The sequence below is a fragment of the Panicum hallii genome, chromosome 6, assembly GCF_002211085.1.
Source record: "Panicum hallii strain FIL2 chromosome 6, PHallii_v3.1, whole genome shotgun sequence".
NCBI classification, from domain to species: Eukaryota; Viridiplantae; Streptophyta; class Magnoliopsida; order Poales; family Poaceae; genus Panicum; species Panicum hallii.
In genome coordinates, this window is record NC_038047.1 from 32,013,516 (window position 1) to 32,034,923 (window position 21,408).

Here is a 21,408-nt window from a genome sequence, read left to right on the forward strand (position 1 = left end):
TATTAATCTTATAATTTACTGTATTGTATTCGATTGAATATTATGGATTTTTATATATCTATATTGTATCCAATTAAGTACAAGATATTATTATTTATATATAATTGATATTATAAATTGAATGTTTAAAACTTATTTTATGTGTACGGGTTCAAAACTAAATATGCATGAGTCTACAATATTCTCTCATGCATAAAGGATCCAACCACATTAATTTCATATAAACTTGATGTATTTATTAAGAGACAGCTTGCAGAGACCTTGGGCTGTACTTAGATATCTCTTATGCCTTGAAAACCGCATAAGGGGTCTCTAGGCTGTACATGCCCTTAGTCTCTCGGAGGTGCCGTAGGGGTAGGATTACGTGCGTGTATTCATAGAGGTGAGTATACGTGCGCGTACACGAGTGTCAATATTGTGTTTAATAAAACCTCCAATCATTTCTCAGCCAATTGAAATGTTCCAGTTCCATGCATCCGGCGTGGTTGGACAGTCCGCAGCCATTAGAGCATTAAGTCCAGCAGGACAAATTGGACCAGAGCTTGCTCCCTTGAGGGTGCCTCCAACAAGAGAACAGTGTGGAAGAATGGGAACTGTAGGAATGGGATACGCCCTTTCAATCTAAGGGCAGCCACCTTAGCCACCATAGCTCTGGTATGGCCTAAGAACAACTCCAACAGCCTCTGTATACCCCTTAGGTTAGGTAAAAATGAAAAAATCTCTGTGAAAACTGGATCCAATAGACTCTTTCCGGCTCGGCAACCCGGCCCCTTCGCTCGGCATCTTTGCTAAGGGAGTCCGCTCGCTATCCTGCCCCTCCCGCGCGTGCCTCCTTCCCGCGCTGCGCGCATCTCCGTCCCACCCTCCCACGGCCGATCGTCGCGCGCAGGTCAAGCGGGAGCAGTGCCGTCGGCTGGCTCGTCATCGTCTTCGTCCCGCCCTCCCCCGGTCACTCATCCAGCTCCTCAGCCCGTCCGCAACGGCTAGATCCGCCCCGTCCGCCGCCCTGCTCCAGCCCCAGGAGCCCGCACGCCAACCAGCTCCCTGGAGACGCTGCCGCAGAGGAGGAAGATGGGGACGACCGCGGATGCGTCCAGAGCCCTCCGGCCGAGGCCGCGCCCGCCTGGGCCCGCCGATTGCTGCTGGAGGGGCTGCGCCGCGTTAGCGCTTGGGCCACGCCCGCGCCCTGCACGCAGGAGGAGGAAGGTGGAGGGGGCTGGGCGCTCTGCTGCTGCTGGCCCGCGTGGAGGAGGAAGGTAGGCGTGGGGGAGGAGAAGCGCCATGGAGAGGGAGAGGGCAGCTGCTGCGTGGTGCTCTGTTGAAGCTCGCCGAGGGGGAAGGGGATGGCGTAGAGGAGGTGGGAGGTGGGTGGTGGCCAGGATGAATACGGAGAGAAGATTTGGAGAGTCTGTTGGACTGTACCAAAATACGGAGAGGAAATTATAGCTAAACGAGAATACGAAGAGTGAGATTTGACTAGACTTTTGGACTTGCTATAAAAAACTTCCTTTGCCTCCTCCACACAGTTTCCGTGTGTTTCTCGAGACCGGATTTTTCCGCTGATGTGGGTATATGTAGATCGACATCCAACCACACTTCTGGGCCTAACATGAATCTGCGTCAATATGGTGGTGCACCGTGTTATCTATGGCCTTTGGAATTCAAAACTAAGCTTTTTAGTCACTGCTGGCATCCTAGAAAAATATGTGGAAAGAAACCAATAACAAAAGTTATAAACATAATAGTTCTGCGAGCAATCTCCTTGCCAATATTAGGGTTGCAAGAAAATGTTTTTTTCAAAGTCAGAGCATCACTACAAAAAGATTCGTAGGGACACCCTATTTTTCTTTTTAAGGGTGGGTCAAAAGATAACCTGCTCATACAAATGGAGCGCGGTTATTGTAGCATCCAACCCGTTCCTAGAAAAGTATTGTAGAAAAATTGTAGAGAATGATGAGATTAGCTTTATAGTTTATAGATTTTTCATTTAAAGCTATTTATTGGTCCAAAAAATTATTATGAATCTACATATGGCTATGACTATACAGTATCTCATATAAATCAAGTCATACTTTGAGATTTTAACAAACTTAGCCTTTATATACATTGAAATATACTTAGCATATTTTTTTTATCTATAGTTCACAATAACCATAGGTTAGAAGTTTCACTTTTTTATTTATTTTGCTATATGGAAAGATTTAAATAAATTTTTAAAATTAAATTAAAAAATATTTTTAGGGGCAGGTGTTGGCGTCACCCCCTAGAAACGGATTTCTACGCGCGGGTGATGGCGTCACCCACCCCTACAAATCAATTTCAGAGTTAATATAAAAAAAAGCATACCCCATAGAGTCACAAGTGATTGTGTAGTGTGGTGGAAAGAAAGTTATGCGCGAGGCTTGAGTTATGTGATTCGAACTCCGGGTGATGCAAGTGTGTGCATATTTCGTCAAAAAAATTGTAACTTGGTAGTACAAGGGCTTGAGGTGGTGGTTTGTTGCTGCAATATTTTTTTCTTATTCTTTTATTGTTCTTAATTTTTTTATCTTCTAGAAATTAATTTCCAGAGGCGGACGCGTTACCCACCTCTAAAAATCGTATTTTTAGCTGCGAGAACTAAAGGCTGGTACCGCACCCGTCCTTAAAATATATTTTTACCCGCTCTTAAAAACCATTTTTTAGTAGTGGAACTTGGATACCTATCATATCATCTCAATGCAGGCACCGGAGAGTCAAGCTCTCAGCAAAACAAAAAAGCCAATGTGACATGGGTGTTACTAAGAGCAGTACTGAATTATTGACAGCTAGCGTACATGAACCCAACAAATTATTGACAGCTAGCGTACATGAACCCAACGACTGGGTGGGAGAAACCTCGCTCATTTGGGAGGAACAATGAGAGGAAATTGGAGATTAGATGAGGGAAAGAGAAAATTTTGTTACTTCTTGAACAATTATACGAATGTGAAATCTATCATTGGTCATATCCATACAGATATTGCCATGAGTACAATCTTTGCCATACCCTAGCTAGGCGATAATGTGGACGTTGGTTTTGTCACGATGGATGACGATGACAAATATATCAATTTCAAATCCAGGCATTGTACCTAAACTATATCACAAATCCAGTAAAATCTAGATTAGCTTTTGGGCAATAACCTTGTTGCCCAGCAAAATGTCAACTCAATAGTTCCGTGATTCTTCATAAAGTCCTGTAACTTAGTTTACCTTAAGTAGTGGTGAAGTAGATGGCTGTCTCACTATTTTATAAGATGTATACATGATTGACCCCAAAGTAGTAGTAGCACAAAGGTAAGGCAAAAACTACACAAGAATCTTCACGAACTGCCAATTTTATCTGTGGATAAAAAAACAGATCGAGTGTCTAAGTCAATTGATAAGCATGGTGTGGAGTATTTAATTGGTTCTGACGACTAATAACTCCATAAACTAAGTACTTACTCCATGCACATACATGAAAAACAAATGATGACATCATGCACATACAAGGATATATGTAATTAAATAAATCATAAATTTTAAATTGATCATCCCAATTAAATTCCGATTTCACCATTGTATTTTTTACAATAAGATCTTCAATTAAGGCCACACTTAACTATGTTCCGATAAATATTTTAAGAATATTGTTTATTAAACTATGGCGTTTTCTGTAAGATATGTACATCTTGAGCAAATTCTATTAACTCAAGAAAAAATACATGTTCTAAAAACTATAACATTTTACTCTAGGTTTAAGTTTGTTGAAAGGGTCTAAGACAGCCGCTACATGGACTTCAGACCAAATAAAGGTATCCAACCACAAGCAAAGAAATTGTCCACAAAACGAGTAAAGAAGTCCACATCCTGAACAAAAATTAGTTTGCAAATGAAAAAATTATTCAAAGTGAACAAATGAGTTCACAATGTTGTACAATTTAGTCTATAAAATGAATAAACATCATGAACAAATTACTCTGTAAAACTAAAAATTCCACAAATAATCATCTCTTTTGATCCTTCACAACAAAGTGAACAAAATATATCCAGACTTGAATAAATTCCTCTTATGAGCAAAAAATTTAGTCTAGTATGCAAAAAATATTAACATAGTTAATAAATTAGTCAACAAAGCGAAAAAAATAGCTCAACGCACAGATAAATTGTTCTGCACGAGTGTTGGTATTTTACCGCCACACCCACCGAGAGATACCTCCGAGGTGGTGAGTTTGTAGGTAGGGTGTCACCGAGATCAGGAACTCGAAAATGCAAGGAATACAAGGTTTAGAAAGGTTCGGGCCGCCGAGAGCGTAATACCCTACGTCCTGTGTGGTTTGTATTGCCTTTGATAGTGATCGGGTGATCTCCTAGGTGATTCCCCTTTGGAGAGGGTCCTATCCGCCCTTATATAGTCTGGGGACAGATTTACATGGAAGTCCTAGTCGAATACAAGCCCTATAGTTCTACCCGAGTACTTTTCTGGTAGTTCTCTACTGTATCCGACTAGTTTTACTACTGTATGAGCAGTTTTACTAGGCTACGAGTAGTTACAACAGATATAGGGCATGAGCCATGTCTCACCCCTTATCCTAGGAAAAGTACAGCACGTGCACAGTCCCATGTGCCCGGGTGTGACAAGCCCCCGAACTCTTCGAAGTCGAGTAGTGCAGGCATCCGAGTACTTCTAAAGGCGTCTTCGAGTTCTCCTAATCTTTATCTTGAAGGTGTCTTCCGAGTATTTCCTTGGCTGCGTTGAGACTGTGAGGTGCTCATGCCCCGAGTAGTTGTCAAGTCTTCTTTTATATAGGATGCGATTAAACTCCCACTCCATATGGCGTAACCCCGGAGCCTTAGACTGATTCGTAGAATCAGTCTGAGGGTTAATTCAATCTTGAGTCTTATGTCCTTATCTTCCAAGAGCTTTAAAAATAAGTCGCTAATGACATATGTCCCTATAGCCCCCAAGCCTTGAATCCAAACCCTTAGGGTTTTGAATAAAGGATCCAAAGAATCGTAGCATGCAATCTTTATTGCTGAGAGCCGGGTCATATCCAGTCCCTGAGCCTGGGAGCTAGATGAGTCGCATAGGATATGCCTAGTAGTCGGTGGCGTCGGCCCCCGAGCCTAGGTATTGGCCAAGTTGTTGCTGAATCTTGAACTGTCGATGACCGACTAGTCGGAGTCGAGTCCGACTAGTTTTGTAGGCGAGACGAGTAGGCGATGTAACCGCCAGCGTATCGCCAAGCACAGTCGATTTCAACTAGCTTGTAGGCAAAACGAGTAGTCGAAGTAGCCGCCAGCGTGTCGTCGTGCATTCATCCAGTAGTCGCTGATGGTTGTTGATAAACCCAACTAGTCGGAGTCGAAACCGACGAGTGGTCGTTGTAGTCAGCGATGTGTAGGCGAGCATTCTCGTGAAATCAGAGTAGTCATTGGCGATTGTTGATGAAGCCAACTGATCGGAGTTGAATCCAACTCACCCAGCAGCTCGATCCAGATTAGGTCCCCTGCAAGGTAAACGTAAAAGTATGTTATAACTGATAGACATGAAACAGTATTGGGAGCATTGCCCTTGAAATAAACTGCATATATAACTAGTCGAAAACTAGTAAACGGAGAAATACTGAAAGTATGGAACCGATGCTCCTTCAGTAAACTACGCATAGTACTAGTCGGAAACTAGTAAACGGAGTATTACTGAAAGTATGGGAGCGAGGCCCCTTCAGTAAACTACGCATAGTACTAGTCGAGAACTGGTAAATGGAGTGTTACTAGAAGTATGGGAGCGAGACCCCTTCAGTAAACTACACATAGTACTAGTCGAGAACTAATAAACGGAGTATTACAAGAATTATGGGAGCGAGACCCCTTCAGTAAACTACACGTAGTACTAGTCGAGAACTAGTAAACGTACTGGAAGTATGGGAGCGAGGCCCCTTCAGTAAACTTCGTATAGTACTAGTCGAGATCTAGTAAATGAAGTTATACTGGAAGTATGGAAGCGAGGCCCATTCAGTAAACTACGCATAGTACTAGTCGAGAACTAGTAAACAGAGTTATACTGGAAATATGAGAGCGAGGCCCCTTCAGTAAACTACGCGTAGTACTAGTCGAGAACTAGTAAATGGAGTTATACTAAAAATATGGGAGTGAGGCCCCTTCAGTAAACTACGCATAGTACTAGTCAAGAACTAGTAAATGGAGTATTACTGAAATTATGGGAGCGAGGCCCCTTCAGTAAGCTACACTTGGTACTAGTCGAGAACTAGTAAACGGAGTTGTATTGGAAGTTTGGGAGCGAGGCCCCTTCAGTAAACTACGCGTAGTACTAGTCGAGAACCAGTAAACGGAGCGTTACAGGAAGTATGGGAGCGAGGCTCCTTCAATAAACTACGCGTAGTACTAGTCGAGAACTAGTAAACGGAGTTATACTAGAAATATGGGAGCGAGGCCCCTTCAGTAAACTACGCATAGTACTAGTCGAGAACTAGTAAAACGGAAAAAGTATGGGAGTGATGCCCCTTCAGTAAACAACGCGTGGTACTAGTCGAGAACTAGTAAACGGAGTTATACTGGGAATATGGGAGCGATACCCCTTCAGTAACATAGCATAATAGTCGGAAACTAGTAATCTGTTATAGAAAGTATGGGAGCAAGGCCCCTTCAATAAACTTTCACGTATACCAATCGTGAACCAGTAAACGGAGTTGTACCGGAAGTATGTGAAGAGACTAGAAGTCAATTAGCGAGGGACAAATAAATCTTGCTGGTAGCTTCAGTCATATCCTTGGGCGGACCATGAGAATTCACATGTTGACTTGAGAAAACATCACGGTTGGCCCGAAAGGGTTGATGACGAGGTCCTTTATGTGGGGTGATCAGTTTCTTGGACGAACCAAGACAAGTCTTAAGTGTCATGCAAAGATGTCTCGGTTGGCCCAAAGGAGGTGACGACGGGGTTTGATCTTAATCAATTCCTTGAGTGGGCCAAGACAAGCCGTGTGTTGCAATGCATAGATGTCTCGGTTGACCCAAAGGAAGTGACAATGCAATCCTGTATGTGCGTTGTTACAGAAATAGTCGTTGAGCAAGGATGGCTCTGCTAGCCCTAAGGAACTCCTTGGGCAGGCCAAGACAAGTCGTATGTTGCTGTGCGCAGATGTCTCAGTTAGCCCGAAGGAACTCCTTGGGCGGGCCAAAATAAGTCGCAAGTTGCCGTGCGAAGATGTCTCAGTTAGCTTGAAGGAGTACCTTGGGCGGGCCAAGACAGTTCGTACAGCGCTGAAGTAAGGATGAACGAACATGCCCTGTTTTGGGTAAACTCCTTGATCCCCTGATCGAGTGGTTGAATGAATTCTTTGGGAAAAAACCCTTGTGTCGAGATAAAACTCGAGACAATGGTTAAACAAATTCCCTAAATATCTCCGTAAAACCTCCTTGAATCGGGTCTCAGTCTTCTCGTGGGTGATTGGCGATCTTGATTCGTTGGTGGTTGCCGATAAAGTCATGTCGCTTGTTGATGAAGCTATGCTGGTTTGTTGATAATCCCGACTAGTCGGAATCAATTCTAACTAGTTACTGGTGGTGTAAGTCCTGCTCTCGACTAGTTGTGTAGTCGAAGTAGCCGTCGGCGGGTTGTCGAGTACCCTGGCGATGGCGAAGTAGTCGTCGAGGAGTCGAGGGTCCTTCCTTTTTGGAACGGTGCTAGGCTCGACAGGTTGTCGGGGTTGATGGCGCAAAAAGGTGGGCTAAGCCGGGTAGCTTGGAGGACTCCGTGCCCTTCCGATACCCGAGCCTTCCCTACCAGGTTGAAAACACAAAAAAGTGGGCTAAGCCGGGTAGCTTGGAGGACTCATACCCTTCCTATGCCCGGACCCGCCCAACTAGGTGCAGAAAGGTGGGCTAAGCCGGGTAGCTTGGAGGATTCGTGCCCTTCCTATGCCCATGCCCGCCCAACCAAGTTGTAGGCGCAGAAAGGTGCGCTGAGCCGGGTAGCTTGGAGGACTAGTGCCCTTCCTATGCCCAAGCCCGCCCGACCAAGATGGAGGCGCCATCAGGCCGCTATGGCCATTTGGTAAAGGTAGTGGCGTCGTTGATGAAGTCCGAGTAGTCGGTACGGACAGGAGCCCTTCGATGGATGTTGGTTAGTCCTTCTCCGACTTGTAGTAGATGATCCAAATCCTCCTCTGACTTGTAGTAGGCGATCCAAATCCTCCTTCGACTTGTCGTAGATGATCCAAATCCTCCTCCGACTTGTCCTAGATGATCCAAATCCTCCTCCGACTTGTCGTAGATGATCCAAATCCTCCTCCGACTTGTAGTTGATGGGTCCTCTTCGTTTGAGTCAGAGTCATAGTCGAGAACGGGGAGCCCCCGACGCGCGGTGGCTCCCTTGTCTCGAATCTTGAAGAGGCGATCCAAGTCCTCCTCCAAGTTAGGGAGGGACTTGCTTCGCGAAGCCTCCATGGATCGGTTTGAATCTGATCAGAGTAGTCCTAGTGCAGCACGAGTTGAAATCGCGTCGAAAACGGGTGTCCTTTCGATATGCCTGGGTATATCGGGGAGCAGCAACTCGTCAAGATCATCGATGAAGAAGTTGAGGTTGCTGCGTCGAGTTGCTGCAGAGGTCTCCGACTTCGTGGAGTCGACTAGGTGGCTGTTGAAGCCAGCCAAGCCGTTGGCGATGCAGATCCAGGAGCCGAAGATGAAGGTTGTGCCCTCGTCGAGCACGTTGCTGGTGAAGCTGAGAGATACCATCGAGTTCTCCAATGGATGCTCGATGAACACCCCTACCTGGCGCGCCAACTGTCGGTGTTTTACCGCCATGCCCACCGAGGGATACCCCCGAGGTGGTGAGTTTGTAGGTAGGGTGTCGCTGAGATCAGGAACTCGAATGTGCAAGGAACACAAGGTTTAGACAGGTTCGGGACGCCGAGAGCGTAATACCCTACGTCCTGTGTGGTTTGTATTGCCTTTGATAGTGATCGGGTGATCTCCTGGCTGATTCCCCTTTGGATGGGGTCATGTCCGCCCTTATATAGTCTGGGGGACAGGTTTACATGGAAGTCCTAGTCGAATACAAGCCCTATAGTTCTACCCGAGTACTTTTCTTATAGTTCCCTACTGTATCCGACGAGTTTTACTAATGTACGAGCAGTTCTACTAGGCTACGAGTAGTTACAACAGATGTAGAGCGTGGACCATGTCCCATCCCTTATCCTAGGAAAAGTATACTATGTGTATAGTCCAGTGTGCCCGGGTCTTGCAATGAGGACCAACCACGTGCATATAACAAACAAATTATTTTATATGCCAAATTTCCCACGTGCATATAACAAACAATAACCATGGATTGTTTCAAATAGTTCCACTATAGAAACATTCAATTGTATGTTTCTTAACATCTAGTTATATAAGAAATGAAGACGAATGGTGCTTCCTTCATCCAAGAACATAACTACATTTAGGATCGTCCTAAATTAAATATTTTATATATGACCAACAATATCTTAGAAAATTTATTTATTTAAAATGGAAAAGTTCTATTCTACATATTATGATAGTTGATTTCACAATGAAAACACTAACATCATGTTTACATTGATAATCTTTACGTTTTTTCTACTCATAGTCAAAATAAAAATATTTGGCTTAGTACAAACTTCACGCTAGGATGAAGTACAAATTATGAGATTTAGTTATTTACTACAATTCAAATAAAGAATATCTACATGAGGTTTAGACAAAAAAATAAAGAAATTGAATAAATAAATATATACACAGAGAATTAGATAGAAGAAAAGCTGAAGGAATATGTAAGGAAAGAAATAGAAAAAAATAGGAAAAGAGAAGGAGAAAGAAAAATAAAAAAATACTATGATAATGACTAGTGATCATGCGCAACAAAAGAAGAAAGGAAAATAAAAATTGTAAGCAAAGAAATAGAAAGCACAAGACAAGCGCAGGAGAAAGAAACAAAAAAGCGCCAAAAAATACTGCACGACTAACCTCTTGCAATTCGGATCTATCTTCTGGAACAAAAGTTGGCTTATAGGCCTTCCAATGTTTAAGATTAGTGCGCCTTCTCTTGGCGGACGGATATGTCAAGCCATCTGCTTCGGCGGGCGCCATAGACATATCCTTTCCTTCTATCATGTTCCATCGTTGCGCTCGCGGTTCCCCTCCCAGGTCATCGAGGGCCACTATGGCAGCGGAAGTAGTTCCTATGTAGTCTTGTAGAGGGACTCTCCCTCACTAACATATAGGTGCAACAGCACTCGGGCCCACACGTCAGCGTAAGAGTGAAGTACTGCAATGGAGACTACAGCACCAGCTGTGGAGTTAGGGATTCTCCACCGATGGAAAAATCAGTGCCGCTGATCTATATATAGCTCATTATTCTGCAAGGGCTATATATAGTGATAAAGGAAATCGCCATTTTCCTATGAGTTGGACGTAACCCGACATGGAAACTGCAATTTACCTGTGAGTTGAGCAAACCAACAAGAAAATTAGCATTTTTTACTGCTTTTATGGTACCGTAAAGCACACAAGGAAATTTTGGTTTCCACTAGTGAGGGGTCACGGAGAAGCAAGCCGAGCGTGCCCCGCGTGCTGGTCGGCGTGGCCTCCCATCAGGAACCAAGCTGGCCCAAAGCACCTGCTCGGCGGCTTGTTTTGCATGGACTGATACTCTCCTCCTCATCACAACATAAAACGAAAGAGATATCATCCAACTTTCTTCTTTTGGCTAAGCTATGCTAAGTTTTGCTTCTTGGAGAGCATCCACAAGACACACAAGCACTCTCAGGGGGTACCATAATTTCTACCTTACAGGAGTGCACACAGGAGTGTGTGACTCCTCTAAAATGAACAATCCTCAGTGTGACTCCTCTAAAATTAACAATCTTCATGTAAATGACTATCGGTTTGCCCGTCCATACCTCCTCCATTAGTATGTATCTCCAAACAGGTGATTTAGAGTAAGGTGGTCTGGAGGTTTCTGATTAGACTCGTCCTCCAACGACTTATTATTAGGTACAAGACAGGTAGTTGCTAGTTACTCTATATTCCTAAAGTTACGTACTGTAACTAGTATAATATCTTCTGAATTTGAACCAAAAAAATACCTAGGCTTTGTAAATAAGTTGACGTACGGCTTTCAAACAGTTTTTTTCCATTAAAAAAATACTAAATAGGTGCTAGTATTTTTCTAAAAACGTAACATATCTATTGGCACTCTACTTGTCAGTTATTTGGATCCAATTTTTTTATGTTCGTAGTATTTATTTGCTTGTAGTTATACCTATTATTTTTGAATAAATAAGGTACAAATAGAGCAACACTACATAGTTACATTTTTAGAAAAAAATTGGTACAAATTTCATATTTTTCTGATTTAAAATGAATTAGTTTTGATTTTATATCTAACAAGAATTTTTATTTTAAAAAATATATAAAATTATCTTTGAACCCCCCAAAGGGTGCTTGTCCGGTTTCGATAGTCGGATGTCCTTTGTTGTCTGGTTTTATAGTTGAAGGTTGAAAATCGGACTCTTGCAATAGTTTGAGGGTGTAAACTGAATTTTTTTCTAAAATTTTCGTATTTAGTACTTGTCAACAGGCCCTCCAAATTGTTTCAAAAAAAACAGACCCCAATTTTCTTTTTGCAACCAGCATTTCTGCCTCATCCATTGAATGTTCAACCCTGATCGGCAGGTCCCCCCTGGATGTTCACCTCTTTTTTCTAGACATTTCCATCTTGACTGGAGCATGCATGGCTTCCTAGTTCCTACTAACATCATCTATTACCTATATTTTGAGTGAAAATATTTTTTTAAATTAAATGGCACTTCCAGTAAACCTATGTGCTTCTAAGACGTGGACTATGCTCACAAGACATGTTCTTTCCCCGCACACACCACTCATTCAAGAGTCTCCGGATGGAACCTTGACAATGCATTTCATGATCGGGAGCTGTTGCATCAGCTTCAGCTTGTCAGCTCAGCTTGATTAAAAGCTGCTGGGCTTTGCCCTCCCCTCCGCGCTTTGGAGGAAAAAGGAGACGTGTGTCGCCCAGCTTTTGCTTTGACTATTTTGCAAAAAAAACGTTCTGACTTTCTAATAATCACAACTAAACTTAGCTCGCCGGACCGCATAGTTAAGGATGAAAACGGATGGAAAAAAGTTTGTTTCCGTCCGTCCGTATTTCTACATTTGTTCTATATTTGCGGCTAAACGGAAGCGAAACGGGAAACGGGATGGAGATAACCAGGAACGGGACGGGATACGGAAGAGGGTCCATCCCACCCGTATTTTCGGTTGATCAGGATGAATCCATGTTCATCCCGCTTTTAATTCATACAGATAGGCTAAATAACTTAGCCTACAAGGTACCAGCCCAACCCAATACTCATAGTCTCGAACAGGCCCAAGAAGCTAGCCCATTATCCACGTTATATGCCCCTGAAAGTCTACCCCCCGTCCCCATATCTCTCTGTCCCTCACCCCTGCCCCTGGCAGCCGCCACACACTCGCTAGAGGCTGGAGCTGCTGCTTGCCTGCCTACAGCCCTACATCCGCGTGCGCCGCCACGGTGCCTCCGAGCTACGGCCGTACCTCACCTAGTGCTTTTGGCAATCCGGCCTCCACAGTCCCGCCCGGGTGCCTGACTCTTGCCATCCTGCGCGACACGCTTGCCGAGGCCGGCCGACGGCCGCGGCGCCCAAATCGCTACGTGCAGTCGTGCCGGTGTGCGCCACCCCCTCCGTTCGCCTACGGCTTGCCTGGTGACCACGAGGCCACGACCCCGAGCTGCTCAGCCAGACACCGCCGTCCTCAATGTGTTGAAGATGCCGCATTTCGCACAATGGAGATGGAGTTGGCCGTCGGCCTTCTGCTTCCACATCGCTGGTGCGGAAGAAGCACTTGGGCTTAGGATTGATGCTACCTGCACTATGTGTCTATGCTGTTGGACTGATTTATCTGGCGTGCTGCCCCTGCCTTGCCTTCGTGGCTTTGCCTAATGCCTATGCCTGCTGCATCTGCTGCCTGCTGCCTACTGGTTTGTGCTTCGAATGTGTAAGGATATAGGCTCATGTCTAATATATTGTAATTTTATAAGTTGTAATGTGTCATCGTAGTGTAAGTTCTCAGTTCCCGTTGTATTCGTTCGTATTTGTTCGTTTTTATATACTTGTCTATCCCCGAACTGTCCTGTTTCCGGCTGTCCCGCTCCCGCTCCCGTCGCAGTGAAAAAAATACAGTAATGGAAATGGGTAAAGGATTTTCCCCGCCTGTTCCCGACTATTTTCATCCTGACGCACAGTGCCCACGTTAGTATATTTTTCGGTAGAATCTGAGACTAATATTTTTTCAACCCAAAGAAAAAAAATTCAATAATGCTATCGTGTTTGAAAAACCCGCACGAGGTAATTTTTGGTTCACCCCTCCCGCAACCCCAAACCCTTAACCCCGTCTCCCTCCTCCCCGCCGCCCTCTCCCTCCCTCTCCTGCTCCCCGCCGCCGCCCTCTCTCTCCCTCTCTGACCCACCATTCTCTCTCTGCTCGGGCGGCCGGGCACGGCGACCTCGGGCGGAGGAGCCGCGGAGCGGCACGAGGCGATCGAGCGCGGCGAGCTTGGGCAGAGGAGCGGCGCGGGGCGGCCGGGCGCGGCGAGCTCGGAGGAGCAGCGGTGCGGCCAGGCACGGCGAGCTCCCTTTGCCCTCCGCCCTCCGCCCGCGCGGAGGCCGGGGCAGGGGGCGGCGCGACGCGGCCGGGCACGGCGAGCTCCCCTTCCACCCTCCGCCGCGTGGAGGCCGGGGCAGGGGCGGCGGCGAGCCTGCGCGGCGGCCGGGGCAGGGGCGGCGGCGAGCCTGCGCGGCGGCCGGGGCAGGGGCGGTGCGACGCGGCCGGCACGGCGAGCTCCCTCCGCCCGCGCGGAGCCTGGGGCAGGGGCGGCGCGGGGTGGCCGAGCAGCGCGGGGCGGGCGGCGCCAAGATCCGGAGCAAGGGCCGGCGGCGCGTGGCGGGGCGGTCTACGCGGGGCTCAGACTGTGGGGCAAACAATGATGTGCAAGTTTAGGTCCTGGGGCGGCGGTCGAGCTCGCCGAGGTTGTCCCCGTCGAAGAAGGCGTTGGTGGCTGGCATCAGTATGTCGCCGCTGCTCTCACTCCTTTGGCTCCGTTCGCTGTTCTCGCAGGTGAGGCCAAGCTCATCCATATCCTATCTCCTGATTTTCCCCTTTCATGGCCTCCTATGATCTCTCCTCTCTTCTGTGTAGGTGTTGATCGATCAGTGACATGCGCAAGAAATAGGTGAGTGATTTCCCACATGCGCAAGAAACAGGTGAGTGATTCCCCCCAATCCCCCACCTCTCAGTTAATTTAATTTGGTAGACGTTGGATGCAAATCTCGTGAGATTTTTTGGAGCTTTCCCGTGGGTGCTTGATTGCAGCATAGTTTTGCAGATAGCCAGGTGATATCCCTTTCTCCCCATTATTATTTTGCCATGGGATCTCATGAGATCTGCCCATGTCACTTTTCTTCTGAAATGTGCATTGTAGGCCTAGATCCCATTCTTCATCCCTGAATCTGTTGTGTTGCTGCTACATTAATGAGAAATAATCCCCTTAATCTCCTTACTTTGATCCACATATTAAATTCTCTGGTGCTGTGATGTTATTAATTATCTGATGTGAAGCATTTGGACTAATGAAATGACAGTACTAATATTTTTGCATTGAGGCATTTGGGCATATGCGGCTACAATCCATCTGTCTATTCTTTTGTTACTGATCTGAGGCATTTGGTATAAGCAATGATGATTGCCATTCCTTTTATGATCTCTCTACTCTCTTCTTACTGATCTGATACATTTGCTTGGCATATGCAGTTATGGTTATCATTCCTTTTACGATCTCTCTCTCTTCTTACTGATCAGAATCATTTGGCATATGCAGTGAATATGACCATTCTGACTCTGATCTTCTATTCTCCTATTTATTAACTGAGGTTGGCATCTGCAGTGATGACAACCATTCTCTGCATACTGTACTGAACCATTTGGACTTGTGCATGAGAAACAATATTTGAGAAACAATATTTTAGACAATGAGATGCAATGTTTTCAAGTCGCCTAGTCGGTCCTAGTCGCCTAAGGACCGACCAGTCGATTAGTCGCGATTAGTCGTCGACCAGGTCGAACTAGTCGACCCTAGTCGAGCTAGTCGGCTGTTAGTCGTCCATAGTATATAGTAATAGTATATACTATATAGTATATAGTAGTATAGTATATAGTTACATACAAATAAGGAACAGCAAGCTGCAAGGTAGGTTGGTGAATGGTGACTTACTTGGAGTTGGAGTGGAGTAGCAAACTGCAAAAAGTTGGCACTTGGCACTTTGGCAGATTAAATAAGGAAGTAAGGAACAGCAGTAGGCAGTAGCAAACAATAACAAGGCTAATGCAATAAGGCTAATGCAATAACAAGGCTAATAGGCAAACAATAAGGAACAGCAGTAGGCCAGTAGCAAACAATAAGGATTAAGGAATAAGGACACAGCACACAGCAGTAGCAAACTAGCAATTCAACTGGAAGCCTCCATCAGACAGCACTCAACTGACTAGTGACTAATCAAGTAGATCAGCATTCAACTGGAAGCCTCCATCAGAATCCTGTCCACAATCTTCATCCTCTTCCCTTGCTGCTGAATCTGAGCCTGCTGCCTCATCTGAAGAATCTGAACCTTCTCCTTCAGCCTCATCTTGTGCAATATCTTGGTCTTGGGCCTTTGTGATTCTTGCACGTTTCCTCTTCCTAACATAGGTTTGGTTGACAGCGGCAGCAGCACGAGCAGCAGCAGCCCTAGGTAAATTACGCCCCCTAAGACCTTGAGTTGCACCAGCAACTTCATCCACAACAGTCCAAGTCAAACTATCGGTATCACCATGAACCGATTCAGAATTTTCATCAACCCATTCACTTTCCCATTGAAATTCCTCAAGCAAGAGTGGGTTGCTTTTCTTTCCTTTGGAACCAAGCTCTCTAATTTTTTGAAATCTGTTTTGCATCTTCCGGTTGTAGCTAACATACACCAACTTATTTAACCTTTTATGCTCCAACCGGTTTCTCTTTTTGGTATGGACCTACACAAAAAAACAGCACTAAGTCCACTAACAAATGCCCAAAGAATGTTATCTCCAATTACTGCTAGTAGCAAAAAATAGCAGTAACTTACATGAGCAAACGCACTCCAATTACGCTCACATCCAGATGCAGCACAACAAAGGCTAATAATTCTTTTTGCCAAACTTTGGAGCTCATATGCTAGGCCACCATATGAACCCCACCAAAGAACTGCAAAGTGCAAACCAATTCAAATTACTGCATTACTACCAATCAAAGTGATCAATGAAGAAGTGAAATAGACAAAGAGTTATAAAAAAAACAGCAGTAACAGCAGTAGCACAAAACTTACTAGGATTTTTTTTATTTCTATCTCTGATTGCTAGTGGCTTTGAGAAGCAATCGCCTTCGGACCTCTCATAGTCATCTGCTTGCTTACTAATCTTGCTTTGTTCATCATCATCATCTATCATTTTCCACAAAACATCATTGAACATTGATCTTAGCCTTGCAGCCCATCTCTTATCTTTTTCTTTTATGTCAAAATACTTCCCTGGATTCAAGAAGAGGGCTGCCCCATATAGTCTTTGTTCCATTTGGCTTTCCCATCTCTTGTCATAGCACTCAAGCACCTCCACAAGTAAACTTGGTTTATCTTTCAAAGATTCTTTGATAGTGGCCTTTGCAACATCCATGGCTGCCATGATCTCAGGAGCTGCGGGTGTCTCATCTCCATCTGCTATCCTCAAAGCAATGAGAAGTGGTTGTGTAGCTCTTAGGCAGTTTTCCATATTGTTCCAAAATGGCATTGAAAGAACAATATTCACAACTTGCCGACCTTCGCTAGATCTAGACAAGCTGTTATTATTCCAGTCGTCACTAACAAATAAACTTCTCAAGCCATTCCTATGCCTATGCATACTTGCCAATGTAAGAAATGAGGTAGCAAAACGAGTCACAGCCGGCCTCACAAGATCTCCACCTATCTTCTCCCGCATTTGATCAAGAACCCTCCCATGCTTGTAGATAAATCTGCATACCTTCTTTGCATTATTTATGCAAGTGTTGAAGTCCTTTATCTTCCCAATGTCCTCCAACATCAAGTCCAAGCAATGGGCAGCACAAGGTGTCCAAAACAAATGAGGAATCCTCTCCATCAGAATCCTTCCTGCTGCCTTGAAGTTGGCTCCATTGTCAGTGACAACTTGCACCACATATTGCTCTCCAATCTTATCAATTTGCTTCTTTAACAAGTCTGCCAACATTTCAGCATTTGCTATCTCACTTGAAGCATCAACAGAACCTAGGAAGAAGGTCCCTGCTCATGCTTCTTCCTTAATTCTGTTGTCCTAGTCACAGCCCTATCAAGCAAAGGAACTCTTATCTCATGGTATGATGGTGAGCGGTAACCAGGGCCATATTGCCCAATGGACTCTAGCATTATCTCCCAGCTTCTTGAGTTAATTACATTCAATGGTATGCCATTCTCATAGAAAAAATCAGCAACATGGTCATCAACAATCTGCTTGGCCTCCTTGGATTTCTTTGTGCAATGCTCAAGAGTAGGTTGAGAAGTCTTTGATTTGTGCCTCTCTGCAACTACTTCTTCTGGTGTCTTGCAAAGCATGGCACTCACTGACTTTGAATACTTTTGAGTTTGTGCTTTTGGTGGAGCAGAAACAACAAAAGTGCTGATGGCAGCCTGTGTCATTTTCTTCTTTACTTGCTTGACCCTTGTCCCAGAACTAGGCACTGGTGCTGCTTTTGGTTCATCTTGAGGCCCAACAACTTGTTCCCCTTCATCTGCAGCTTCTTCATCTACTTCAGAAATTTGCACATAAGTACTCTTGGAATTCTTCAACAAGTAATCATTCATCTCTCTCTTGACTACTTCAGGACTCTCAGGGCACCCTGCTACGTCACCATAACCCCCAGCAAGGTGCTGCTTGAACCTTTTTATTCCTGAAGGCACTACCTTCTTACAGAAAATACACTGCACAAAGTCTTTCCTTGTAACATCTGGCCACCACCCATAGTTCCATCCTGGGTCAGAAGATTTAGCCTTCCTCGTCTTATCAACAGCCTGGGCACGAAGATCAGCTGGCAGTTTCGCAATTGCCTTCTCAGCTAGGGATTTACCACTGCAATCTGGAGCAGTTGAGGCTACAGAGGAGTTGGCAGTTGCTTGAGTCTCAGCACCAATAGAATTTGGCGGTGCGTCAATCTCGGCAGCAGCAGATTCCCGTACCACACTATCTGGCATCATCACTTCCACCATTGCACGCCGCCGTTCCATCTCTGCATATAGTCAATAGCATCAGGGGAGGAGCAGAGCAGGGGTGCTGGGGGCTAGAACTAGTACTGGGAGCAAGGGAGGAGCATATACTCAAAACTCACCGTCGGAGGAGGAGCTCATCTTCAAAGGCTTGTGCTGCTGGCCTGCTGGATCTTTAGCACAAGAGCAGAGCAGAGCTGCTGCTGGATCTGAGACGAGAGCAGAGCACTAGAGCAGAGGAGGGGGCGGCTGCTGCTGGCTTCCACGGGAGAGGAGAGAGGAGGGGGCGGCTGCTGCTGGCTTCCACGGGAGAGGAGACCGGCGGCTGCTGGCCTGCTGCTGCTTCCACGGGAGCGGAGAGAGGAGGGGGCGGCTGCTGCTGGCTTCCACGGGAGAGGAGAGAGGAGGGGGCGGCTGCTGCTGGCTTCCACGGGAGAGGAGACCGGCGGCTGCTGGCCTGCTGCTGCTTCCACAGGAGCGGAGAGAGGAGGGGGCGGCTGCTGCTGGCTTCCACGGGAGAGGAGAGAGGAGGGGGCGGCTGCTGCTGGCTTCCACGGGAGAGGAGAGGAGACTGGCGGGAGAGGAGAGGAGACCGGCGGGAGAGGAGCAGAGGGAGAGGAGATCAGGAGAGGAGAGAGGAGGGCGACTGGGAGAGGAGAGGAGAGAGGAGAGGAGGGAGAAGAGAGGAGAGGAGCTGCTGCTTGGCGCCGCGCGCGTTTTGGTGGCCTGAAAACGGCCCGTTTTGGCGCCTCCCGCGCCTCTGTTTTGGCGCCTCCCGCAGCAGTGCAGGAAATCCTTTTTCTGGTCGCTTACAGCACTAATCGGCCGACTAATCGCGATTAGTGGACGACTAATCGGACGACCAGAAAGCTGGTCGACCAAATCGGGTCGATAGCCCTGGTCGGTCACTCTTCAGCGACCTGGACGACTAATCGCGATTAATCGCGATTAGTCGGACGACTTGAAAACACTGATGAGATGAATGATTTAGGCTAAAGATCTTTGTGTGAGACTGTGTGTAATGAACTAATAATTTTCTGACAACTGGCCGACAGTTAGTAATTGTAGAACTTATTTTTTGCTATTCCAGTTCACACTGTGTATGATGGCATATGGAGGTCAAGATTTCTTTTGAGAGCGAAATTAAGTTCTAGCAGGCTCTCACGTACACCGATTATCCATATAAATGAGAAGTGAAGCACAAGCATTAAGAATATCTGGTAGTCATGCGTACTCGTGATATGTTCAACCATCTTTTTTATTTCTGAAATGATTTGCAGTTTTGGAAGGGAATTGCATATTCTAAGGATATATTATGTTGCAGATTGGATAGACGGAGCATAGAAAAGGAGGTGATATCTGAAAAGGTTATTGAATGAGTAATGCCATTTGTGAAACTCTATTTAAAATGATTCACTTTATCTTGTAATGTCACCTCTGGCTGGTATAAAATAGTTCTCAAGTGATTGAGTCCTTACATTTTAACAGAACTATTTCAGAAAATAATAGTTACAGCAATTTCATGAGTTCTGATTGAAACTGATTCCTGTTTTTTGTTTCAACATAGTGCCAACTGCTGAGATGTTTGTGGCATTCATACTTTCAAATAAGTTCAGTTTATACCAGTGCAAAGTGATACAGCCTAGCTTCTGAGTATTTATTACTTCATCTTATATGTGAACAGTGAAGAGATTTGAGCGGTAAAATCATTCAAGCTGCATGATTACCTCAGAACATAATCTGAATAATGCTTTCGTTAACTGAGCATAATGTGGCATTTTTATGAGAAGTAAAATCAAAACAAGCACCTGACTCCAGTTCTATTTTGTTGGTGTTTTTTAATTAGCAACCTGCCATCCTGTTTTTAGAAACCATTCAAGTAGTAGATCATTTGAAAGTTGTTGTTACATCTCCATGACACATGCTAGACATTTAAATTATTATCGTTTTGCAGTCCAAGCAAGCATGCATGAGCAGTGAAGCTCATATTGATTTTGTCTCTACCAGCTGCGGCTGTGTGCCCTTCATCTCTGGCAAGAAGAGTCCGATGCATGGGATTTGGAGTCTGCATTGACCGCAGCCCGCAAACTGTGTAGCATGGTCAGTTAGTATTCAAAGCTAACAGCTAGGTTGTTTGGTAGTTATGCATACTAATTGTTGCTTGTAGATTTATGGTGCTCCGATGTGTTGTAATATTGATGCTCCAAATGCCGGATAGACATCTGGTGATCGGATATACTGTGATGTTGATGATTGAGATGCCGGACAGACACCTTATGCATAGGAGAGCCTGGTGCTCGGATATGTGGTAATATTTATTATTCAGATGCCGGATAGACACTTGATGGATAGTATAGCTTGGTACTCGGATGTGCTGTAATATTTATGATTCAAATGCCGGATAGACACCTATATTAACATTTTGATGATGTGCTTGCTACTGGATGCGGTGATTTCATATTACCATGCATATAGGTTAATTGCCACTTTTTTATTGTCTTATGGTTACTTATATTTGATTGTTCAAACAGTAGGGCGCACATCGCGCTAAATGTTCTAGTCGTATAAAAATGAACTATGGGCGGACGCGGTGTGAGAAGGGTGAAAGTCTAGTGCAAACAAAAAAAAGTTTTATTTTCTTATTGATACATCAAAATCAAAATCTAATTGCATCGTTGTTTTTTTATAACAAAATCTTTAAAACAAGAGTAAAGTTAAATAAATTTGAATAGTTTGATAGCGGGAACAATTTAATTATGAAGCTGAAACAATTCGTTAAGGTGGAAATATCTTTTTTAGTTTGGAACAGTTGTCCCCGTTTCAAAATGGAAATTGTTGTGAACAAATAAAAATGTTCTAAGAAAAAGATTCATCAAATAGAGATTTGTTAGAGAAAAAATAATGTTCCTAGAATAAAAGAAATAGTTATGAAAAAAGTTGTTCCAGGACAAATGCTTTGAGATATATAAAAACGTTTTAATAAAAAATATAATTCAAACTT

General features: G+C 44.8%; 1 long non-coding RNA gene across 6 annotated transcripts; it reads left to right on the forward strand.

The window, feature by feature from the left end:
• The first annotated feature begins 13,458 nt into the window (after positions 1–13,458).
• Positions 13,459–20,847, forward strand: LOC112896650. Of its 6 annotated transcripts, none has more exons than XR_003229529.1 (3): positions 13,459–14,205; positions 14,287–20,507; positions 20,575–20,847. It is a non-coding gene; the product is annotated as an uncharacterized LOC112896650 (long non-coding RNA). The 6 variants fall into 6 exon arrangements; XR_003229527.1 differs by having other exon boundaries at positions 14,287–19,786; positions 20,362–20,847; XR_003229526.1 differs by having other exon boundaries at positions 14,287–19,774; positions 20,362–20,847.
• Positions 20,848–21,408: the final 561 nt, after the last annotated feature.